Source organism: Oryx dammah, unplaced genomic scaffold (genome assembly GCF_014754425.2).
Source record: "Oryx dammah isolate SB20612 unplaced genomic scaffold, SCBI_Odam_1.1 HiC_scaffold_9, whole genome shotgun sequence".
Classification (NCBI taxonomy): Eukaryota; Metazoa; Chordata; class Mammalia; order Artiodactyla; family Bovidae; genus Oryx; species Oryx dammah.
The window spans coordinates 30,194,613-30,216,839 of record NW_024070193.1 but is presented as its reverse complement, the minus strand read 5'-3'; the positions used below and the strand labels follow the sequence as shown (position 1 = coordinate 30,216,839).

Genomic DNA, 22,227 nt, shown 5'->3' with positions numbered 1-22,227 from the left:
AGAAGATGATTTGAAAGTAGGGGGCAGGGATGGGGGTGATATTTGCTTTAACAGAGTTTGACCTCTTGTATTTTTTTAAGTAAGGAATACAGGCCTTCCTCAAAGACCTGTGGTAAGAAGGCTTTTGTTGCTAGTTGGAATATTGGGACCTAGAGAATTCTCTGGAAGAGAGCTTTGACTTACTTCTGGTGGGATTTCATGTTTCATTCCACAGACCAATTGTTTTAAACAGTACTTTTAAACCAGCTTCAAGACCATTGGTTTTTTCAAAAGTTATTTCTCCCTTTTTTACTCTTGTGTTTCCTTCTCTTTTCAATAATAGAGGACTTTTCTGTTTTACAGTTAAAGCTACTACCTTTTTCTTAATTTTAAAGCAGGCAGAAATCATCACTGACTAGGTATCTCAGAGAATTGCAGTTAATATTGTGACCTAGTTGGTTTCTTCATTTTTAGAAAATTTTGTTTCATTTTTTCCCCCATCAGCTCTGTATGCTGATTTTTGTAACCTTAATCTCTCACGGAAAATATGGACCCTATCCATTCACATGACGATGATGTCTGGTTTCACCATGTTACCACTTTCAGTGGAATATCACCACTGGGAAACAGAGACTTGAGTTTGCTATTCTTCTTCATCTGCAGGACCTGCCTTTGTCAAAAGTTATAGTGACAGGTTTCTTGTTAGTAGCCTCATCACTGTGAATGTGATTCTTGTTCTCATCCAGTAGAGAGCCTTGGTTACCCACAACCCACTTCCAGCTTTTGATCAGATACATAGGGATCACCTATCGAGTGTGAAGATGAAATAATATCATTTGTTTACCACCTTGAGATGTTTACCACAGGCTGTGAAAAATATGTTTTGAATTTAAAAGTGCAAAAAACAAGTGTACCAGCTATCAAAAAGTTCTCCCTGCAAAGTAAACATGTTTATAGAGCAAGACTCAAAACAAAATACTTGATCACGATAAGCCCAGCCAATGGAAAGAAAGTAAATGTGTTTACCACGAAAACCTTATAAAGAGCCCAGATGGCAGCCAGCCCTCTGCTCGCTTGACTGTTCTTCACAGGAGCAGCTAGGCTCCCCTGGACTTCAAGGATGCATGAAGCACTTGCCCTGCGGGGAGGCGGCTCCCTTTCCAAGCCCTGCTCTCTTACCGTAGCCCAACTTGCCAGTGAGGGTGGAAGGCTTGTTTTTTGTGCCACTAAGCTGAACCTCTATTGGAAGTTATTTGTGAAACTGAGCCTCGAGTTCCCATAAATCTTAAGTAGCAGCTTATCATAGATGACTGCCAAGTAGGCTTATGGGGAATCTTATCTTTCTGGCTCCCTGATAGAACCAAGATGAGTATCACATATAATAACCTTCTGTGTCCTGGGCACCGTAGTGAAGACATCTAGGATATAAACCATGAATCACACCGAAGGCTGGCTTCACCCAGCTCATTCAGGTGAAGGAACCAAGGGGCTCAAGCAGGAAGTTGGTAGAAAAGACATAGTCATCCTGAGTGATAACAGGGATTTTGGGGGTATGTGGAAAATGAGCCTTAGATGCTGTAAAAGAGAGAAAGCTTAGAAGGGGGATGATGAATTGTGCATGCGGTAAAGAGGTAAGAATTTGAGTTATGGTGCCTTTTCTCATCGCAGTCAAGGAGCAAATTCAGGAGAAATGACCCTGTGAGTGTTGGCTCCATGCAGGGTCATTAGTGAATTTCAGAGTTCAACGTCTTTGAAGTGGAACAGTTCTAAGGAATGGTGAAATCAAAGTTTTGGCCATGCCTTCAGATGTAGAGGAAGTGGTAGTGGTTAATTAGAACTTAATGTACCCTTACTCTGGGCAGATATTATCCCAATTTTCAGGTATGGAGGAACTTGCCCAAGGGTATAACTAGTAAGTGGCATGGTTAGGATGGGACATGAGCAGTTAGCCTGAGCTCTCAACTAATGCAGTATACTGCTTCTCAAATAGGCTGAAAGCTTTTAGGATAAGTTAAGATAACCCAGCGTGTATTCATTTACTTGAACAGTTGGCAGTTTTTGTGTTTTTTTTTTGAGTAGTATCTTATCTGAACCAGGCCTGATGTAAGCCTTGGCCAGGCTTTTGGAAGGGCCATCTTCATGGCTATTGGGGTTGATAAAAGTGGTCACACTGAAGGAATGTAGACCAAAACTGTTAACCAGATACTGAAACATCTGAGACAGGTGTAGAAGTGCATTTGACATTTAGAGTTAAAAGCTCTATGGGTGGGTTGGAAGCAGTGGTTCCCTCACATACGGTCATCAAAAGAAGGGTTCTGAAGAGTCATGGAATCACAGTGGAGAGGAATGATAGTATTCTCCATGGGGGTAGATGGTAGGCATGGTAGACTATTAGCAGAGCCATTACTTGGCTGTAAGAAGACAAGGAAAGGCCAACTCTTTCCCTCTTTGCATGAAGTCAAGGGGTGTTGAGTGAATGCCTTCCAGGAAAGGTAAAAGGGATATCTTTAAGTAAGAAGGAAAGTCTCCATATTGTTCATGATGTTAACCTTAGAAGGTGGCGGAAAGAAATGAGCTCTGGGGATTCCCTGGTGGCTCAGTGCTGAAGAATCTGCTTGCCAGTGCAGGACCCTGGCTTTCATCCCTGCTCTGGGAACAGCGCACTTGCCATGGGGCAACTAAGCCCATGCACCACAACTATTGAGCCTGTGCTCTAGAGCTCGGGATCTGCAATTACTGAGCCTACAAGCCTCAACCACTAAAGCCTGCGTGCCGTAGAGCCTGTGATCTACAGCAAGAGAAGCTGCTGCAATGAGAAGGCCACGCGTGCAACTACAGAAAGTCCATGCAGCGACAAAGACCCAGTGCAGCCATAAATACATATGATTATTTTTTTTAAAAAAGAAATAATGTTAACTGGATAAATTTTTTAAAAAAGTGAGCATTGGAGCCAGGATACAGGATAAAATGGGGGTTCTAGAATGCCTCGGAGGCAACAGGATGATGGTTGAATTCAAGGAATTCACACTCCTTGAATTGGGGGTGACAGTTAAGTCACTTGTTATCAACGTCAGGGTTCAGACAGAAGCTGGGTTCTTCCTGGGGAGATGGAGGGAAGCAGACAAATAGAACTGGAGGGCCAGCCTTCAAGTTTTAAATGGAATGTTTAGGGGATTTTCAGTAAAGAAGAGCAATAAACAAACAAAAAATGTTGCTGGATAAGCCTCAGTGAACTAGAAAAGTAATTACTTAGCAACTGTATTTCCCCATGTGTTCTAATTAATCTAATGGGTTTACTTAAAAACTTGTTTTTGAACATAGATACCAGCAAGTCCTCTGGTGAGTTGGAGTAATTCTTATTAGTGAAAGTTAAGTAAAAGTAACAGTGATTAGTTCTAGGGAACTTAGTTGAAATGAAGTCAAGTGGGCCCAGTGAAGCCACAGACGTTGATGGTGGTGGCTCATTTGGTTTAAACTTGGGTGGTGGTTTTGATTAGAACTTTACAACTTAGCTGTTCAGATAGATGCTTCTTTAGGGTACATTTGAGGTTACAGTTTTTTAAAAACAGATGTCTTATTTGTTCTTCTTCTCCAAGCCTTATTAATCAAGGCAGATTGGCATTTTATTTGTGAGCTGACAACATGTACCTTTTTTTCCGCAGCCGATTTGCTTTCTGAACTGGATTCAGCATTGTCAGAAAGTTATTCACGGGAGTTGGTGATGGAGTCTGCTCCACCCACTTCTGTTCCATTTCTATTTTGGTGCTATTTGCAACAAAGGAAACTAAGTTAGTAAATTAGAGAAGGATTGAAGCTCTCACAAATGCTCTCCTTCTTATCAGGTTGTATAACCGATTAGACAGAGTGGTCCCACTCTTCCTGTGGAAGAGGGCCCTGAAGGAACACAGGTGCAAACCCCAGCAGGTGACCTTGGCCGTGACTTCCCAGGTCTCCTGACCTATCTGATGGAGCTACATTAAGTAATCTGTAATTAAGTAATCTTATATGTATATGTATGTATACTCATCCATCCATCCATATTTGTGTGTATATGTGTGTGTATGTGCACATATACTTATTTATGTGAGTCTAAAAGTTCCACACACAGCATTCTAATGGATTTGAGTTTTGGATCAGTGTTCCTGCAGAAAGTAGGTGCCTTGTCCCTCTCCTGGGTCTGAGAGGACAAGGGAAGGGGCACATAATGGAGCCTGGAGAGAGAAACTTCAGGGATAGGGCTGCCTGGCAGGAGCTGTGATCTTTCATAGTCAACCTCCAGTGCCCTGGCGGGGAGAAATCTGGGCAATAAATGCCCCATCTTCTCTGTCTGCCTGAGATGAGACCTCCATTGGTTGTACCAGCTGGAAGCCAGAGGATAAGAGTACTTGCTGATGCATCACACATGGTAGCCTTCCAAGACCCAGGGCAAGGTGAGGGATTGGGGCGGTGTGGCAGGTAGAGGATCTGCAGAAATAAATGGAAAATTGCCCATCCAGTACATTTTGTTCTGTGACCTCCTTTGGGTATGACTCTGCCAGACTTGCTTGGATAATGCGTGGGAGAGGTTGATGTCGGACAGGGGGTCCCAGATCTCCAGAACAGCAAGAAAGCACCTAGTTTGATACAGCTTTGCTTCCCAAAGCATGGTGTCTGGACCAGTAGTACCAGCCTCATGTGGGCACTTGCTGGAGATTTTCAGGCCCTGCCCTGTACCTACGGAATGAGACAACTGGGGGAGGGGCTCAGCAATCTGTCTTTTATTAGCTCTCCTGGAGATTCTGCTGCATTTCCAAGATTGAGAACCACAGCTGGATGTCTTGAGGTGTTGGATGACCAGCAAAATATGTCAGTTTACTAAGATGACCACTATTATCTTGCTTGGAAATGCCAGTGACAAGCATGTTGTCTGTTTGAGTCCCCTGCTTGGAAACTCTGCAGACTCCTAATCTTTTTTATTCTTAGGATAGGCTCTCTTCAAAAGAAGTGGAATAATGGATAACACATAGGCCATGGGGGCTCATACCCCCAGCATTTCTTGCCTTTAATTTCCAAGTCCTCCTTTCAGCCATGCAAAGAAGTACCCAGCAGGCCTCAGACTTTGGAGGTTGTTTTTGAAAAACAGATGCAAATACTGCCTCTGCTGTTGTTGTTTTCCTGGTGCCTGGCAGTGTTTGGTAAACAACTTGATTGCTAGGTCTTGGCCTCAGGGAACCACAGCTGCTCTTTCCAGCTCCCTGCAGACTTTTGTACTGAGCAAGGATTGCTTCAGGGAAAAATAAACAGGGGAGAACAAAACAAGAAAACAGCACTGTTGTTCTGTGGCTGCCTCTACCTGTTTTCCTGGAGCTGTTTTGCAACCACAGGCCCTGAGCTTTGATTCCTAACTTGAAAACACAAGGCAAAAACCCCACAGCACCACAGGCTCCTTTCTCTGTTGGTTAGAGGGCCGAGTGGCCGCCTCTGCTGAACTTGGAAAGCCTGCTGTAGTAGCCACTGGAAGGATCTGTGCATTTTGAAATATGTAAATTGAAAAAGGAGAAAGCTTCATTCTTTCTAATGACCCCCAAGATGGTAATCTGGCTTTTCAAATCTCCAAGAAAACAGATTGAATATGGCACAATTAATGGTTCAACACTTCTAGGCTTTTCTCAAAAATATCTTAATGGGCTTTTAATTTATTGCAGCTCCTGACTAGCAGGCTTGAGGCAGAGTTGCTGTTGACCTTCGGGGCCAAGGTGCTCTCTGAGGTGTAAGTGAAATAGAAGAGAACAAAGGCCAACTGGAGAGTCTCCCTTGACCTCTCTGGGCTGAGCCCCTGGGACTTGCTGGGTTGCTGGCCCTGCAGAGGCGCAGTGCACTACAGAGTAGAGACCAGGGCACATCTTTCTCAGAGTTCCCTGGAAGAGCTGGTCAAAATGCAGATTCCTTGGACTCCAGATTGAGACTCTGGAATCTCAGGGTAGGAATCTGCATTTCATGATAGCGTCTTCATTGTGTATCACTGTTGTAGTCCAGGACGTTGGTGATTGACAGCCAGTGTGAACCAGTGAACCTAAGTGGGAAGCAAGCAATGGTTTTGCCAGACTTTTTACAATTTCGAGACCTATATGTCATTATAATGTATTAACTTTTATTTACTCTCAAGTTCTTGATTTTTTTGGCTCCCTCTTAAATCAGGCAAGCTTCTTTCTGCAGTCGTTTTCTTTGTGCCTGAAATGCATCTTTCTGAATGTCCTTGTAGAGAGATCGTAAACTTTTGATTGTCTGAAAAGATCTTTATTTTGAAAGATAATTTTTCTGGACATGCATGCAGTTCCAGGTAGCTGGTTTTTGCCTCTGGGTGGTGTTCTGGATAATTTTATTTGGATACTGGTTTTCTGGAGGGTTTTCTTTTTTTTTCCTTTTAAATTTCAGTTGCTATATATTTCATTTCTAGAGGTCAGAGTTTTGGTTAGAGTTACAGAGCTTGATTTTATAGTATATGTGTGTATATGTATGTATTGTTCAGTCGCTAATGCATCTCTTGCATTGCAGGCGGGTTCTTTACTGCTCAGCCACCAAGGAAATCCATATATGTATTATAGTATGTGTGTGTGTGTATATATATATATATATACACACACATATATATATACATATGTGTATATGGACTTCCCTGGTGGCTCAGACGGTAAAGTGTCTGCCTACAATGTGGGAGACCTGGGTTCAATCCCTGGGTCGGGAAGATCTCCTGGAGAAGGAAATGGTAACCCACTGCAGTATTCTTGCCTGGAAAATCCCATGAATGGAGAAGCCTGGTAGGCTACAGTCCATGGAGTCGCAAAGAGTCAGACACAACTGAGCGACTTCACTTCACTTCATATTTGTATATATGTGTGTGTGTGTACATGGGGCTTCCCTTATAGCTCAAGTAGGAAAGACTGCCTGTAACGCAGAAAACCTGCGTTCAGTTCCTGGGTCAGGAACATGCCCTGGAGAAGGAAATGGCAACTCACTCTAGTATTCTTGCCTGAAGAATCTCATGGATAGAGGAGCCTAGTGGGCTACAGTCCATGGGATCACAAGAGTTGGACACAATTTAGCGACTAAACCACCATCATATATATATATATACACACATAGTGTTTATTTTATAGTGTATTATACTATACATACAAAACTATATAATAGTATGTGTATATGTATATTATTTGTGTATAGAGAGTATATTTATAGTATATATGCACTGTACAAATAAATATAAATTGTAGTATATCATTTATATAGTATTTTGGTTAGAGTTACAGAACTGATGTTTTATAGTATATATATGTATTTGTGTATGTATATACTATGTGCCTATAGAGAGTGTAGAGTATATATAGTGTGCAAATACATATAAAAACTATATATAATGTATATAGATTATGTAGTATTTTGGTTAAAGAGCTTGTATTTATAGCATATAGTATATGCATATGATTTATATATACTATATACAGAGTATATTTATAGTGTATATCCTGTACATATGCAAACTGTAATATATCATTCATACAGTATTCTGGTTAGAATTATAGAACTTACTGTATATATATGTGTCTATGTATATATGTACTATATGTGTCTGTAGAGAGTGTATAGTATATTTAGTGTAAGTACATTTAAAACTTAGTATCTATCGTTCATACAGTATTTTGGTTCGAGTTGCACAGCTTGATGGAGATGAAATTTAGTCTTGAGTCAGTTGAATACTTAACAGAGCACACAACACCAAAAAATGTCCACACACCACAGTGATAGTTTGTCCTTTATTTTTTTAATATGCCTGGTGACACTAACGTTTTAGGAAGTCAAGCTGATTAACACTAATGATACTCTTAAGCTTTGTTTAACCAACTTACATCTTAGCTAAAAGTCAGCCTCTGTGTGCATCCAGGGTGGAAGTCCTGCATGATCCGTCTCTTCTCATAGCTGTTCTTGCACTACTTGGTTCTTTAACCCACCTGTAAACCTTTGACTGGGTTTCCCAGGTGACTCGGTGGTAAAGAATCTGCCTGCCAATGCAGCAGATGTCAGTTTGATCCCTGGGTGGGGAAGATCCCGTGGAGAAGGAAATGGCAACCCACTCCAGTGTTCTTGTCTGGGAAATCCTATGGACAGAGGAGCCTGGTGAGACCGTCTATGGGGTCACAGAGAGTTGGACATGACTTAGCAACTACACAACAACACAAAGCCTTTTACTACGATATTCTCTTTTGGAGGAATTCCTTTGCAGTCCTGCTTCCCTTTTTCTTCCAAAGCTTGAAAACCTCCAGATTCCTCTCAAAATCCCTTATCTGCCCAGATACCTAGCGTCTTTTTATGTGCTCACTTGTGTGGCTTCTCTGTGCTTCCAGATCCCTCTTGAATCACAGGCCAGAGCTGTGTTCCCAGCCATCATTTGGTATAGGGGTTGCAAGGGTTCTTTTTCTTGCCTTTTTCCCTTTAAATTAAATGTGTACTATTAAAAGGTTAGCTGCTATCTTTTAAACATGAGGAAATTATACAAAATAGTGATTTGGATTCTTGCCTTTGATTTTAGAATTGAAAGCTCTTACAGCCTGGGGTTTATGTTGTCACAGGGCAGTAATGGGCTTGTGGGGCCACTGGCTGCTCTCTGAGCTAAGGCAGCCTGTAGCCTCCCTCACCACTCCCTGGATCTTTTACCTGGTCTGTCTTGCTCACTCATATTATCTGCCTGGTTATTGTAGATGCCTTAGCTTTCCCAATACGAACAAGGAAGCTCAGGTCGGAAAGGTCTATCCTCTACAAAGCCTTATAGCCAGAACTCACTCAAGCAAGCCCCAGTCAGAAAAATGTCTAGTGCAAGGTAGGCAACTCAACATTTTGTGTTAATATATTGACGAGAAAAAGATGGATTTCTTCTGATTGCAAGTTTTGTCGAGTCAAGTTCCTAATAGCTGTGTGATATCGGGCAAGTTACTAAAACTTTCTGTGCCTCGGTTTTCTTATCTGCATGTAAGAGTGTCTTTGTGGTAAGAATAGAGTTAAATGAAATGACTGTTGTAAAATACTGAAAAAAAAATCCAAGGCAGTGTGTATTTTCAATGAATGGCAATTGTATGCTTAGAGGATCCTGAAAATTCGTTCTTTAAATTGTTGGTTTGTTTACTGACTCGGTCTTCTTGCGTGGCTGCTGTGAGCCAGGCATTTTTCTAAATTTTTGGAAGACAGTGAAGAATATAACAGCGAAGTTTCCTTATCATTTGGAGCTTATAGTCTAGTGAAGAGGACAAGTGAGGAAATGAGAAAAAACTTTATAGGTGATGACAAGAGCTCTGAGGACAGCAAATAGAATGATTTAATTGGGGGTGATAGGAAATCTAGCTTAAGTATGCAAGTGAGACTGCATGCTTGAAGAGGCCTTTGCCTAGAAGACCCTGTGATGAGAAGGAGCCATTTGTTTAAGGAGTAAGCTCATGGCATTCCAGGTACTTGGGAAAGCCAGTGCACCAAGTGTGAGGTAGGAAAACCCTTGGCTTCTTGAAATGGATGTCCACCCACTGCATCCATGTTGTAGCTGAGGATTGAGTTGATGGCTGGTGGTGGTGTCAGAGAAGTAGAAAGTGCCTGGATGATGCAGGGTCTTCTAGGCCAGAGAAAGAAAAAGATTTTGTCCTGAAGATGGTGAGCATTTTCAGCCCCTTTCTTTTTGCTACATGACATCGACTTAGTAGGTTTGCAGAGCTTCCCTGAGTCTTGAAAATGCTTCTTGTATCTCAAGGCTCCTTGGAGTTTGGACACAGGGGCTTTATCATTTTGAGACAAACTGTGGTCTGTAATTGGCCCTATCCAGTTATCTGGTAGTTTGGTAGAAATACAGAATCTCAGGCCCAATTCCAGAGACATTGAACCAGTCTCTGGGAATGGCCCAGGAATCTGTATTTAGAAAGGTCTTCAAGTTATTCTTATGTATACTGAAGTTTGAGAAACACTCATCTGTAACACATGTGGGCACATTTCCGTAGGAGTTGGAGCTGTGGTTTTGGGGAGAGGAATGGATGCCTTCCACGGTCACCCAGTGGGTGTTGTCAGCTGCCAAGGCTGCAGGTGTACCAAAGTGTGGCACTAGTGCCGAGGTGAGAACTCCTCTGTACATGTGCAAAATCCTCTGCCCACTGCTCAGTTTTGGTGTTGATGGAAGATTCATGGTAAAAACCTTCTTTTTTAATCTGGAAGCTTGGAGGAGAAGCTAATAGTTTAGGTTATTTGACATAATAGGCTTTATCCAAAAACACTAAGATGCTATGAGGTAGAAGGGACACGAAAAGCATCAATTAGTGACCTGACCTTGCAGATGAAAGGACTGGAATCCTGAGGTATTAAATGACTTTCCTGGAGCCACATGATTGATGACAATGCTGGGTCCAGAATTCAGGCTTCTCCACTTGGTCATCTCCACATTACATGATGTGTTTTTTCTTGATGGAACTATCTCCAAGAAACATCTCTTGCTCCTTGTATGTAATTCATAAATGTTTGTAGAATTATTTTGGAGGAAAATGATTATAGTTACTTCTCTTCCTAGTTTTGATGTTTATTATTATTTTTGCAGCAATTTTTATTTTTACATGTTTTTATCTTCTAGTAAAGAGAGTTACTTAATATGAATCAATGTTTATCCATGTCAGATTTGAGTTAAAACAGCTTATTGTTACTGAGCACTTTATAATTGGACAAAAATGCTATTTTTGTTATGCCAACATATGTAAAATATTTGGCACAAAGTCTGCAATAAACAACAACCTCTCAGTGTATGTGTTGAAGTAATTGGTATCTGTATCTTTCAAAACATTATTTCCGGTTTATATTTTACAGCATCACATTTGATATATCGACATACCTCATTTGAAAGGTGTTTTCCCCTACCTCTAGGTTCTATGTCTACAGCGCTGTTTTCAAGTTTAAGGAAGTGGTGGTTTTAGAAGTTACATCTTAGTTATGTGTAAAAAAATATTTTTGTATTGCAGTGTCCCAGGAGCTTTTGCTGACAATTCCAGTTTCCAAACGAAACATTTGGGCAATGGTGAATACCTTCTCACATTTGCTGTCAACAATGAATGGACGGATGTGATGCCTGCTGGTCGAAAGGGTGAGTGAACATTTAAGATTATTCGTCTGAAAATTCACAAGGCCAAATGTGGCCTGAAGGGGTCCTGCCCAATGCAGGAAACTGAAAAAAATCCCAAGTTCATCGGAACAGCTACACTGAAGATGAGAGACTGTCATTGAGAAAGAACAGACACTATCATTGCTTTCTGGTAGAACCTTTTGGGATAACTTGTACACTGATCTGAGAATTTATAAAAGGTATAATAGGACACAGGAGAACTTCTTTTGTTTATGTGATTCTTTTAAGCATAATCTGAAGGACGGCCTACCTAAATTATGAGCTACATGCACAGTTGAAAGAGTAATTGCATTTCTTTTGTCTCGTTACAGTTCGATGATAAAATGAACTACCATGAAATAAGACCATAATGACCTCATTTTGAGTGGTGGGAGGGGGATTTAAGTCTGATTTGTTCATTGAGAAGGTCCCATCCCAAGACTTCCACATGATTGGGATTCTTGAGAAAGTGAAAGGGTTGGGAATTGTGGACTGTTAACAGATTTGCAGATAGACTTATGAGCACTTTTTCCTATCATAGTTCTCTTCATCAGATTACTCACTGTAGTTTTTAGGGGAGGGTATTAGGAGAGGTTTGATGACCTTTTTCTGTTACATGTGTTTTCCATATTTGATGACATCTGCCACGTTCCTCAGAACTTGCTGGCTACCCTGTAGTGATGAAGGAACAGTAGTGACTTGCCTTTATCAGAGACAAGAATTGGTTGAGGCTAGTTGTTCTGGGTAAAACCTCTGACATCATTCAATGGTAGCTTTGTCATAAAATGGGGTCAACTTTATGGGAAATCTTTTGGTTTCAGTTTTGTAGCCAGTGGCATTTAATAATAAGAACCATTGGTATAAATTCACTTTGTTTGTCTTAGTGGAGCTATATTTGAAACAGATTCTATTTAATGGAGGTAAGTACAGTGAAGTAGAAAGAGTACTGTATTAAAAATTGGGAGACCTAATAGCTAGCTGACATGGGAAAGTTAGTCTCTGTTTTAATTTACTGTATTTAAAATAAAGCGGGTTGGTTGAAATGTCGTATTTGTCATTGCTAATGAGGCCCTGGAAGATGTCTGTTTAAGTCCTCTTATTTTACAGGTGGAGCGTCTGCAGCCCAGAAAGTCTAATTGAGTTGCCTATGTCCCTGGGCTTAGTCAGAGCCAGGTTTTTTGGGTTTTTTTTTAATCATCAGTGATTCTCTCTAGCTTATCTCAATTATCGAGTGTGACATCGAAGCTCTGCAGTTTTGTAAACCTTCTTTGCTGATACGTGTCTCTTTAAGCTTTTGTTTTGCATTCAGCTGCTTTGGGCCATACTTGGCTTCCCTGGTGGCTCAGAGGTTAAAGCGTCTGCCTGGAATGAGGGAGACCTGGGTTTGATCCCTGGGTCGGGAACATACCCTGGAGAAGGAAATGGCAACCCACTCCAGTACTCTTGCCTGGAGGATCCCATGGAGGGAGGAGCCTGGTGGGCTACAGTCCATGGGGTCGCAGAGTCGGACGTGACTGAGCGACTTCACTTTCACTTTTCAAAGATTTTACAGTTGGAGGTCATTTTGGCAAATCCTTCCTGTTTCGTAGATTAAAAAAGCTGTGGTGAAGCAGTCCGCCCAAGTGTCAGAGACCAGGTGATCCTCAAAGAGCCTGAGGGCTTTAAAACTCACTTCACTTAGGCTCCTTTGGTATCTGATTACTTATCACATTTCATTCTGCTGGAGCTGGAGATAGAGGAAAAACAGAGTCATGTCTCTTCCTATTATAGTATTCTTTCACTGGCAAGTAATAAAGCAAGTAGAAATCAATAACACATAAGGCAAGGATGTGCACCATGAAAAGAAATGGTTAATGGAGTCATGGAATTTTAGATCTGTTAGGGTACTTTGATGATCTTGTGGGATGGTCCTGGGCAAGTCCTATGGTTCCTTCTCCTATGAAGCCCTTCTGAGGTTTTCCATTGCTAAGCAGCTGTGATAGACTTTTATCAGTGGTCCGTAGACCAGTGAGCAACTAGCAGGCATTATAAAAAATTATATCTTTGGGGATTCAGGTAGAGTTGAGAACAGAGCCTGGGTCGGTCTTATGTAAACATGAGAATTCATAGAAGTGGTTGCACTTCTGAAGGTATTGAGTTAGCAATAAACTCAGGTTTGAGGTTACCTGTCATCTCCGTCTTCAGTATTGAGAGGGTCCAACTCAATCTCACTATCATAAACTAATGTATGAAATTGAACAAAACTAAATGAATGGATTTATTGAAGCCTAGGCTCATTTTGTTCATTAATTTCATTTGGGTAAGGCCTTCTATTTGAAAAACTAGTTTAAAGAACTATAATGAAAATGATATCTCTTGTATTGATATTAGGCCCAGACACATAGCAGTTTTTTTCTGAAGAAGGAATTTGCTTCATATTTATCAGATTGTGATCAATTTGCCTTCACTATATTTTTAGTAGGAAATGAAGATCCCTGAAATGTGATGAGCTGGGGTATGTTTTGTGATTCTCTATCCTTTTTTAGCGTCAAAGCGCACCTTCGAGATTCGTTTAAAGGACTAATTTTCTTCCTCCATGATGCAGTAATCTGGCCTGTGATGCACTGCACATCTGGCAGCTAGTTAATCCTTCTGTTGTCAAAAATGTATTCGTAGTCATACATTCAAAAATGTATTCATTCTTATGGCTTTTAGAACTTTTAGAACAATTGAGTAGCCAAAAGAAGCACCAGTTAATTGTTACAGCTGATAATTTGGAGTCTTTAGGCACGAAATCACCTCCAGTTCTGAGTGAAGTGTTTTGTGATAAGTGACCTCATGATAGAACAAGGTCCCAGTCACAGGAACAGGAAGCTGGAACAACAGATTCCTTACTCCAGGGCATGGAAGGGTCACCACATGAGAAAAGGTTTGGACAACCAGATGATTATGGCAGAATTTTTCGTTCAGAAAACAGGTAGTTGGGTAATGTACTCAATTTGTATTGCTGATAACCATGCTTGTGTAATAAAATCAGCTTAGGGTCAGGATCCAGAGAGAGAAAGGCTGAGCACTTGAGAGGTCTCTTGGTGATGTGATTCTTTAATGCCATCCCTTGTCAGCAGGGGATCAGAGTTGACTCCTGCTTCCCTGGTGTGAAGCTTTAGTTGTTATTGGTACCTATCTGGTGCACATCACGAGACTCCAAGAGTGAAGAGCAGGTAAGTCTGCTGCATATTTAATAGGCAGTTAGCCACAGTGTTATTAATAAATGTGATAATAACAGTCTGGATTTTCATAGAGTTTTCCTGAGAAGAGTTGACGGTAGATGGCAAATATGCTGGCTGGCTGTCTGTCTCCTAGCATTGTACTCTCCCTACCAATAAACTGTCCCTCGCTGGTGGATCTGAGATAAGGGCATAAATACCATGCAGCGTTATTTTGTCACCAGTTACTTTTGCTTACTTGTCCATAGTTTCTCTTTGGATCTCTCTTATCAAATTTGTAGCTTTTGACCTACTAGAAAGAGGGAAAATAATTGATGTAGTTTAAGGCTTGATGGTGGACTACTTTGTGGCTGGACGTTTCTGGAGTTTTTTAAAACTCAAGCCTGTGGATTTTTGTCATTGGTTCTGAGGTGGGGTGTGGTGGTGGTGCAGCTTCTAGGAAGAGGTAAGGACAGATAGGCATCTGGGGCCAGGAAAGCTGGTCAGTGGGCTCCCCCTCTGAGCTGCCTTGTGCAGGAAGCTGGTCAGTGGGCCAAGCTACTGGCTCTGCTGAAACTTCCAGTCCCTGAAATTTTGACTTTGAAAAGTAATTTTAACAATTGAATGAACTACGTAATATGTTTTATAAGCTGGGGCGAATGATCTTAAGTATTTTGGTCTCTTTCATAACACAGTGAACCTAATATTGGTAAAAATACAGATCTTCACTCATGCCATAAAGAGAGCCTAGATTTAATAAGCAGTTATGAGTGCTGGCAGCTGCCTATCAAACTGTATAACTTGGACTCCAGCAATGTGAAGACCGTGTCAACTTAAATTTTATCTCGGAAGTTTTTTTTGAAGCGTTTATTTTGCCTTTCTCTCCAATCTCTAACCTAATGCAAGTAATGTAATTGGCTGAATATTTTCCACATAGCTAATTGGCTAGGGGCCAGGGGGGAAACCATTGTCTGACTTGATGAAGATCAGAAATTAACATGACATTTACGTGGAGGTAATGGAATATATTAGTAACCGCGGTAATGTAGGATGGTGAGAGGAAGGGTGTCCATCCTTTCCTGCCCATAAGCAGCGGGAGGAGTTCTGATGATGGTGAAAGAAGCCCGTGTACCCGCCACCCCAAGCCCCCCAGGAGCTCACAGCATGGCCAGGCAGTCCTTGGGTCGCTTTTACTTTGAAATTCTTAAGACAGAACTGTAAGACAAACTAATGAATTATTCCATTTGTCAATTAAAAAAGAAAATCCACCAACTACTATTGTAAGATTAAATTCCAATTAGAAGGTTGCATTTAATTCAGAAGCTATAACATTGTTTTAATGAATTCTCTCTGAGGTGACAGTTTGTGTGAGATAAATTTATATGGTGTAGGTAGGTATAAATTCATTGGATAATGTTAAACATGTTACTTCATATATATTAGCTGTGAAATTTATTTCTTCTCTAGTTATGTCCCCAAGGAGGTAGAGTCAGAGGGAAAAACATATCTTCAAAGAAAGAACCCTTTCTGTCCTTTCAGATACTTGCTCTAAAACAGCCTTTTTTCTCACTTTTATTAAAAAAAAAAAACTGTTAGATTTCTGCATTAACTGAATTTATGAGTCTTGGTGTATGCTATTTATAAAATTGAATATAGGTTTTATGATATAGGAAATTAGTCTAGGAATGAGAATATGATCCAATTTTGTAATAAAGGTAATCTGCATTTATATTGCAGAAATTTTCCATTTTTTCTCTAAGCCCCTCGTGGGATTATACACACATTTCTCTGGACATACAAATTCACTGTAAACTTTTAATGTAGTGGGCAGGCTTTTGTTCTTCTGACATCTGCACAAAGCATTGACTCCTTTGCCTAAATCAAAAGTGACAAACATTTTGGACAAACTTTTGATTTTATAATTCCTTCACCTCTGCTGGTTCCTGTGCTCCTCGCAGACATCACTAATTGATCACATTCTCTTCTCTGCTCTGTGTGGATGTGGCCTGAGAAATTACTCCATTTAAATTCTTGGAGCTAACCTTACAAATTCAGCATTTGCATGAATATGCTCACAATCGTGTCAGGCAAGTGATCTGTCTTTGAATATAGATAGTATATTTACACCAATATCTGTCACACAAGGCAATTTTGAGAAAATTTTACACAATCCTGGCAATTACCTAGTTGTGTGACAACTGAATTTTGATATGTGTGCACCATATGTATATGGTTTGGTAGGCAGTTTATTTTGTACCTTTTAACTGGTTTTGGTGTTATGTGTCTGAAGCATTATAGTTTTGTAGTTTTTTTTTTTTTTTTTCAATTTCTATAACTTTGGAAAAGATGCCCTCTTGTTACCTGGGCATTAACTCAGGCTCAGACACAGCATGGAAGTGGTGGAGTGAAAACTAAACCCAGACGTTCCCTCTTCAAGTGCAGTTTCTTTCTTAAAGGGAGGGGCATGTACACGTAGCAGGTGCTGACCAGGGCCGAGCAAGTATCTTGCAATTTCCTTTTGCATATTAACCTTGGTTTTTATCGATACGCTGAAGCCAGCTGTACCAGCGAGGAAGGCATTCAGCTATTATATTTCAAATGATATCTTCTGTGATGTAAAATTCTAGGAACTTCAACTACATGGCATATTGTTTTTGAAAATAGTAGGTTTTCTCTTCACCTGGTTCAGGTTAACCCACAGAGGTTAAGAGAAGGAAATTTCCATTCAGCTTATGTTCAAGCTGCTGCCCTACCCTGTGGAGAACTGACATCCTTTTAACTCCTCCTTAAAAATGAGCAGTTAGCATATCTATGTACCATTTAGTTAACTTACATTTCAGTTTTGGTTCAACGTATTATTTGATTGTTTAGTCATGGTAACTGGAGTTCTGGAAAATGGCTGAGAGTTAACATGTGGATTGGTAACCTGTTGAGCCACATTTGTAGGATAACATGCTTGGCTTTTGTCAAGGATGCCAAAATCTGTGACCCCCGTTATGGTCTGACCTGGTGGTGGCTCTTGGATTCTGTTACACATTGTTTGTTCTGTATAGCACCAACCAATTGATTGGAAGAGGCTCATGAGATAAAATCTCTTTCATCCCTCCTCATATTCTGTGAGGTTTTGGTAATAATTGTACCAATAATTGTTTGTACCAAATAATTATAGCAGCCAGTCATTGAGCATTTATTTTGCCTGTAGTGGTTTGGATATCACACAAAATATCTCATATCAACCTAACAGTGTCTCTGTATACTTGATATTATTATTCTGGTTTTATTGTTGAAAAGACAGAAGCTCAGGCTCTAAGTGACTATTCAAGATCACAGAGCAGGTTTTACAAGTGGGGTTTCCCTGAAGGTGGGCCACTTTCAAAGCCTGTGTCTTAACCAGGAAGGCATGTGACATCCTTACCTTTGATTCCATGGTTCTCTAAGGGCCTTTTATTTGATTTAGGCAGGGAAGATTTCATAGCTTCTAGTTGTCTTTAGGAAGAAGTGGAATCCAACTCATTTAAATCCAACTCATGTAGCTTAATCTACACACAGGATTTTTATAGGACAGGGATAAAAAAGGGAATAACTTCTTCCAATTTTTTTTTTTTTTTTTCAAAAACATTCCTTACTTACTGGCCTTTTCCTCTAAATCTAAAATCCCCCAGATACATGTAGGTGGGCTTAGTGTTGCATGCTTCTTTCAGGTCCTCCTGTAAATTAAAGATGCTCCAGGTGATGGTGGCTCATGGAATCCCTAACATCCAAGCAGATGAGTTTTCTCCTTTGATACAACATGAACAGACATAGGGCCAGCAGGCCCGCTGCTCCAGGAACATGTGAAGAAAGGGAAAACCTGGGTTACTGGGCTTCTGTGTCCAGGGCCAGAGCCAGGCAGTGGCAGGCTCAGGCCTGCCACTTTGTCACGTGCATTTAGATCCCCGTGTTTGAGCAGTGGGGACTTCTGCCCATCCAGGCTGGAGGTGCAGGCTGGAGGGCCGGGAGGCTACTTTCGGGTATGCTGTCTGGAGTTTTTCTTACAACATGAGCATCCAGTTGTTATTAAGAGGGTTTTTCTTTCCATGTTTTAGTGTGGTATATTGGACTGTGTAAGGGTGAAATGCGATGTTATTTTGCCATTTCCTTTACACATTTTCAGAAAAGAAAAAATGCAGCAGAATCTTGATCTTCTGGAATCTGGGTGATGGGTATATGGGAGCTCATGGTACAGTTTTCTCGACTTCTTTGTATATCCTACCACTTTATGATGAAACAAGGTGTGTGTGTTGGGAGGAGGGGCTAATCTGGCTTATTATCTAGCCTGGTGTTGGTAAACCAGTCACCGCGTAGAAGCAGGTTTCTACTCCTCTGTCCTCCGTACCACCTTGGGCAGCCTTCAGCCGCTGGTATAATTGAATTGATATGGAGTCTTAGGGCAAGGAAATACTAACCTAATCAGCCAAGAGTTGAAGTAATTTTCTGGACAATACAGATAAAATAACTTTACCTGACATACAAGCATTCCCTGACTAACCTCTAAGAAGTGACAGTGGTTGAGTAGCTGTCATAGCTGAGCGTACGTGACATGCCAGGGGCTATGATACACGAGTTACAGAGCTTCTCTCTAGCCCTTCAGTGGGCAGTGTTTGAAAAGGTACAGAGGGGGCTGCACCCGGGGCCCACTGGACCTTCTTCTCTTCTACTTCCAAGTCCTTGGAGCCTGTTCTTCAGCATGTGATTCAGGGGCTACCTGAATTGTGTTAAACACAGATTTCCAGACCCATACCCAGGTATAGGACTAGAGGTTGGTCTCTGAATTAGCATAGATAAACTCAGGTCCTAGCCCCAGGCTTCACTGAGAGGGTTACCTTGGCCACGCCAAGGCTGCTCTCCAAGCTTGAGCTTCCTCCTCTGCAAAATGTGGACAGTGTTAGCATCTGCCTTGTTTTCTGTGCAAAGTCCTTAGTACTATACTTGGCACCTAGGAAGCACTAGGTATGCGTTCCCTGAAACTGTATTTTAACCTTTTTGAGACATTTACAAATACCCCGACATAACTGGGAGTGTTAAGGATGCAGCAATTAATACTCCAGGGGGCATTCTTTGGTGGATATAATTTAAACCTTATATATCCTAGAAGCGTTTTTTAGGGTAATTATTGAAAACACTTTAAAAATCAGTGTTACGAGTTTTTTATGTAGGTATCTGAAAAAGAATTCTGTCATCAAAGTGTATAAGAGTTGACAAGTGTAAATATGCAGTTAGACAGTTTCAAAAAACGTGTATTATTTACTGATCAATGTAGTGTCTCCTCTGGAGCCATTACACTCAGTCATTTCCTGTCAATCTCTCCAGGCTGTTATAATCAGACTATGGATATGCATATTAAAATACAAGAAAGTTATTGTGCATGTGTGGTGGCAGCTTTTTAATTGTTAGTAATGTTGGTGCTTTAAAAAGATATCAGGATAGTTTTCTCTTATGATGGTTAATAGTCATCAGAATTGAAGGAGGGCTTAGAGGAGCTGAAACTCAGGGTGGGCGAGCATGAGGCCCGCAGGTGCCGATTGATATCTGTGCTTCCAGGCAGTGCTTCGTGGTAAAAAGGAAGAGCTTTTTTATCTGATTTTGGTGCTGAGTACATGCAGATTCCTTTTGCTCTTTCTTCTAATGTGTTTTTGGAAAAGTTTTATAATTAAAAAAAATATGCTTCTGTATGTGTGTGCTGGTAAAAGAGTCATCTAACTTCTCTGTTGATAACAGGGATCAACAAACTTTCTGATCCAGAGAGAAAATATTTTGGGCTTTGCAGGCTACCTGGTCTCTTGTAACTGCTTGCTGTGTTGTAAGCAAGCAGCCACAGGTGACTAGACAACAAAGGTCTGTCTAGTCAAGGCTATGGTTTTTCCAGTGGTCATTTACAGATGTGAGAGATGGACCATAAAGAAAGCTGAGTGCCAAAGAATTGATGCTTTTGAATTGTGGTATTGGAGAAGACTCTTGAGAGTCCCTTGGACTGCAAAGAGATCAAACCAAGTCGATCCTAAAGGAAATCAACCATGAATATTCAATGGAAGAACTGATGCTGAAGCTGAAACTCCAGTACTTTGGCCACCTGATTTGAAGAGCTGACTCACTGGAAAAGACCCTGATGCTGGGAAAGATTGAGGGCAGGAGGAGAAGGGGACAAAAGAGGATGAGATGGTCGGATGGCATCACTGACTCCATGGACATGAGTTTGAGCAAGCTCAGGGAGTTGGTGATGGACAGGGAAGCCTGGTGTGCTGCAGTCCGTGGGGTTGCAAGGAGTTGGACGTGACTGAGAGAGACTGAACTGAAACGTGATTCATATGTGAATGGTCATGGCTGTGTTTCCAATAAAATTTATTTACAGTCCTTTGAATTTCTTATAATTTCCACAGATCGCTAAACAGTAGCAGTAGTTTAATTTTTTCCCAGCCCTTTAAGAACGTAAAAACTGTTCTTAGTTCATGAGTGTAGGGCTCCATTTGGCCCTGGGGCCTGTGGTTTTCTGCACCTTCTTGCAGCCTGAAGCGACATTCAGGATGCAGGCTTTGCTGTAGCTCTGTCACCATGCTTGGGCCTGATCATTTGCTCTAAAATTTCTGATGAAATAATAATATCATCATGTTTTCTTCACATCTCATCTTGAGATAGGCTTGTTCTGTGTGACTGGATTATTTATTGATTTAGAGTGAAATTTAGTGAGGGTTCCTCCTCCTTTTCCTTTATTTAAAACAAGAGAAAGGTGAGCCTGAAGTAAAAATGAGGCGGAGGGTAAAAGATGAAGTGAAAGGGAAAACAAGTCACAGAAAATAAATGGATTCTTAAACTGGTATGTAAGATCTATATTCTCTTCTTCAATACAGTGTTTTCTGAAATGTGTTGTGTATCTCACCAGTGGAATTAAGATGAAATATTTTACAGTTACAAATGGACATTTTTTAAAACTTGAGTTAGGTATTATATATATATATTTATATTTATACACACACACACATATATATAATATGAAAGTGAAGTCGCTCAGTCGTATCCAACTCTTTGCAACCCTATGGACTGTAGCCCGCCAGGCTCCTCCATACATAGGATTTTCCAGGTAAGAATACTGGAGTGGGTTGCCATTTCCTTCTCCAGGGGATCTTCTCAACCCAGGGATGGAACTCTGGTCTCCCACATTGCAGGCAGACTCTTTACCATCTGAGCCACCAGGGAATCCATATATAATATGAAATAGGTAGCAAAATACTATTAGCCCATCATTTGGTTTTCACTGTTGCTAAAATGCAGCATTTAATAAAATTGAGAGCTTTAAGGAAAAATATAAGAATTAACTTAAAAGTGGTTCTTGGGCACACCAACACTCTGAGTGATTAAAGCAGAAGTTTTTTTCCCTAAATATCCCTACTTTATCAAAGGCGGAAGAGAGATCAGAAGGCTTATAATGTGTGTCATTTGATTTTCTCCAAAGAAATGTCTGGAGGATCAGAATGATAAAAAATGAGACAGAAGTGGACTCACAGACAGAAAACAAATGTATAGTTACCAAGGGGAAAAGGTGGGGGGATAAATTAGGAGTTTGGGATTAAGATATAAACAGTACTATTTAGAAAATAGATGACCAACAAGGACCTACTGTTTAGCATAGGGAACTCTCTCAATATCTTCTAATAACCTTTAATGAAAATGAATCTAAAGGAGAACACACACACACACACACACACACACACACACACAGACACACACACAGACACACACACAGACACACAGACACACACACACACACAGACACACACAGACACACACACACACACAGACACACACACAGACACACACACACACACACACACTCTCTCTCTCTCTCTCTCTCTCTCTCTCTCTCTCTCTCTCTCTCTC

At 40.8% G+C, this 22,227-nt stretch overlaps 1 protein-coding gene across 5 annotated transcripts in view; it reads left to right on the top strand.

Annotated features, from left to right (window-relative positions):
- FOXP1 (forkhead box P1) overlaps positions 1 to 22,227 on the top strand; it is a 622,522-nt gene that overhangs the window by 84,228 nt on the left and 516,067 nt on the right. For all 5 annotated transcript variants that reach the window (XM_040247247.1, XM_040247245.1, XM_040247242.1 and 2 more), the window contains exon 3: positions 10,992 to 11,113. The gene's annotated coding sequence lies outside the window, so the exon portion shown is untranslated. The remainder of the gene's footprint in view (positions 1 to 10,991; positions 11,114 to 22,227) is intronic.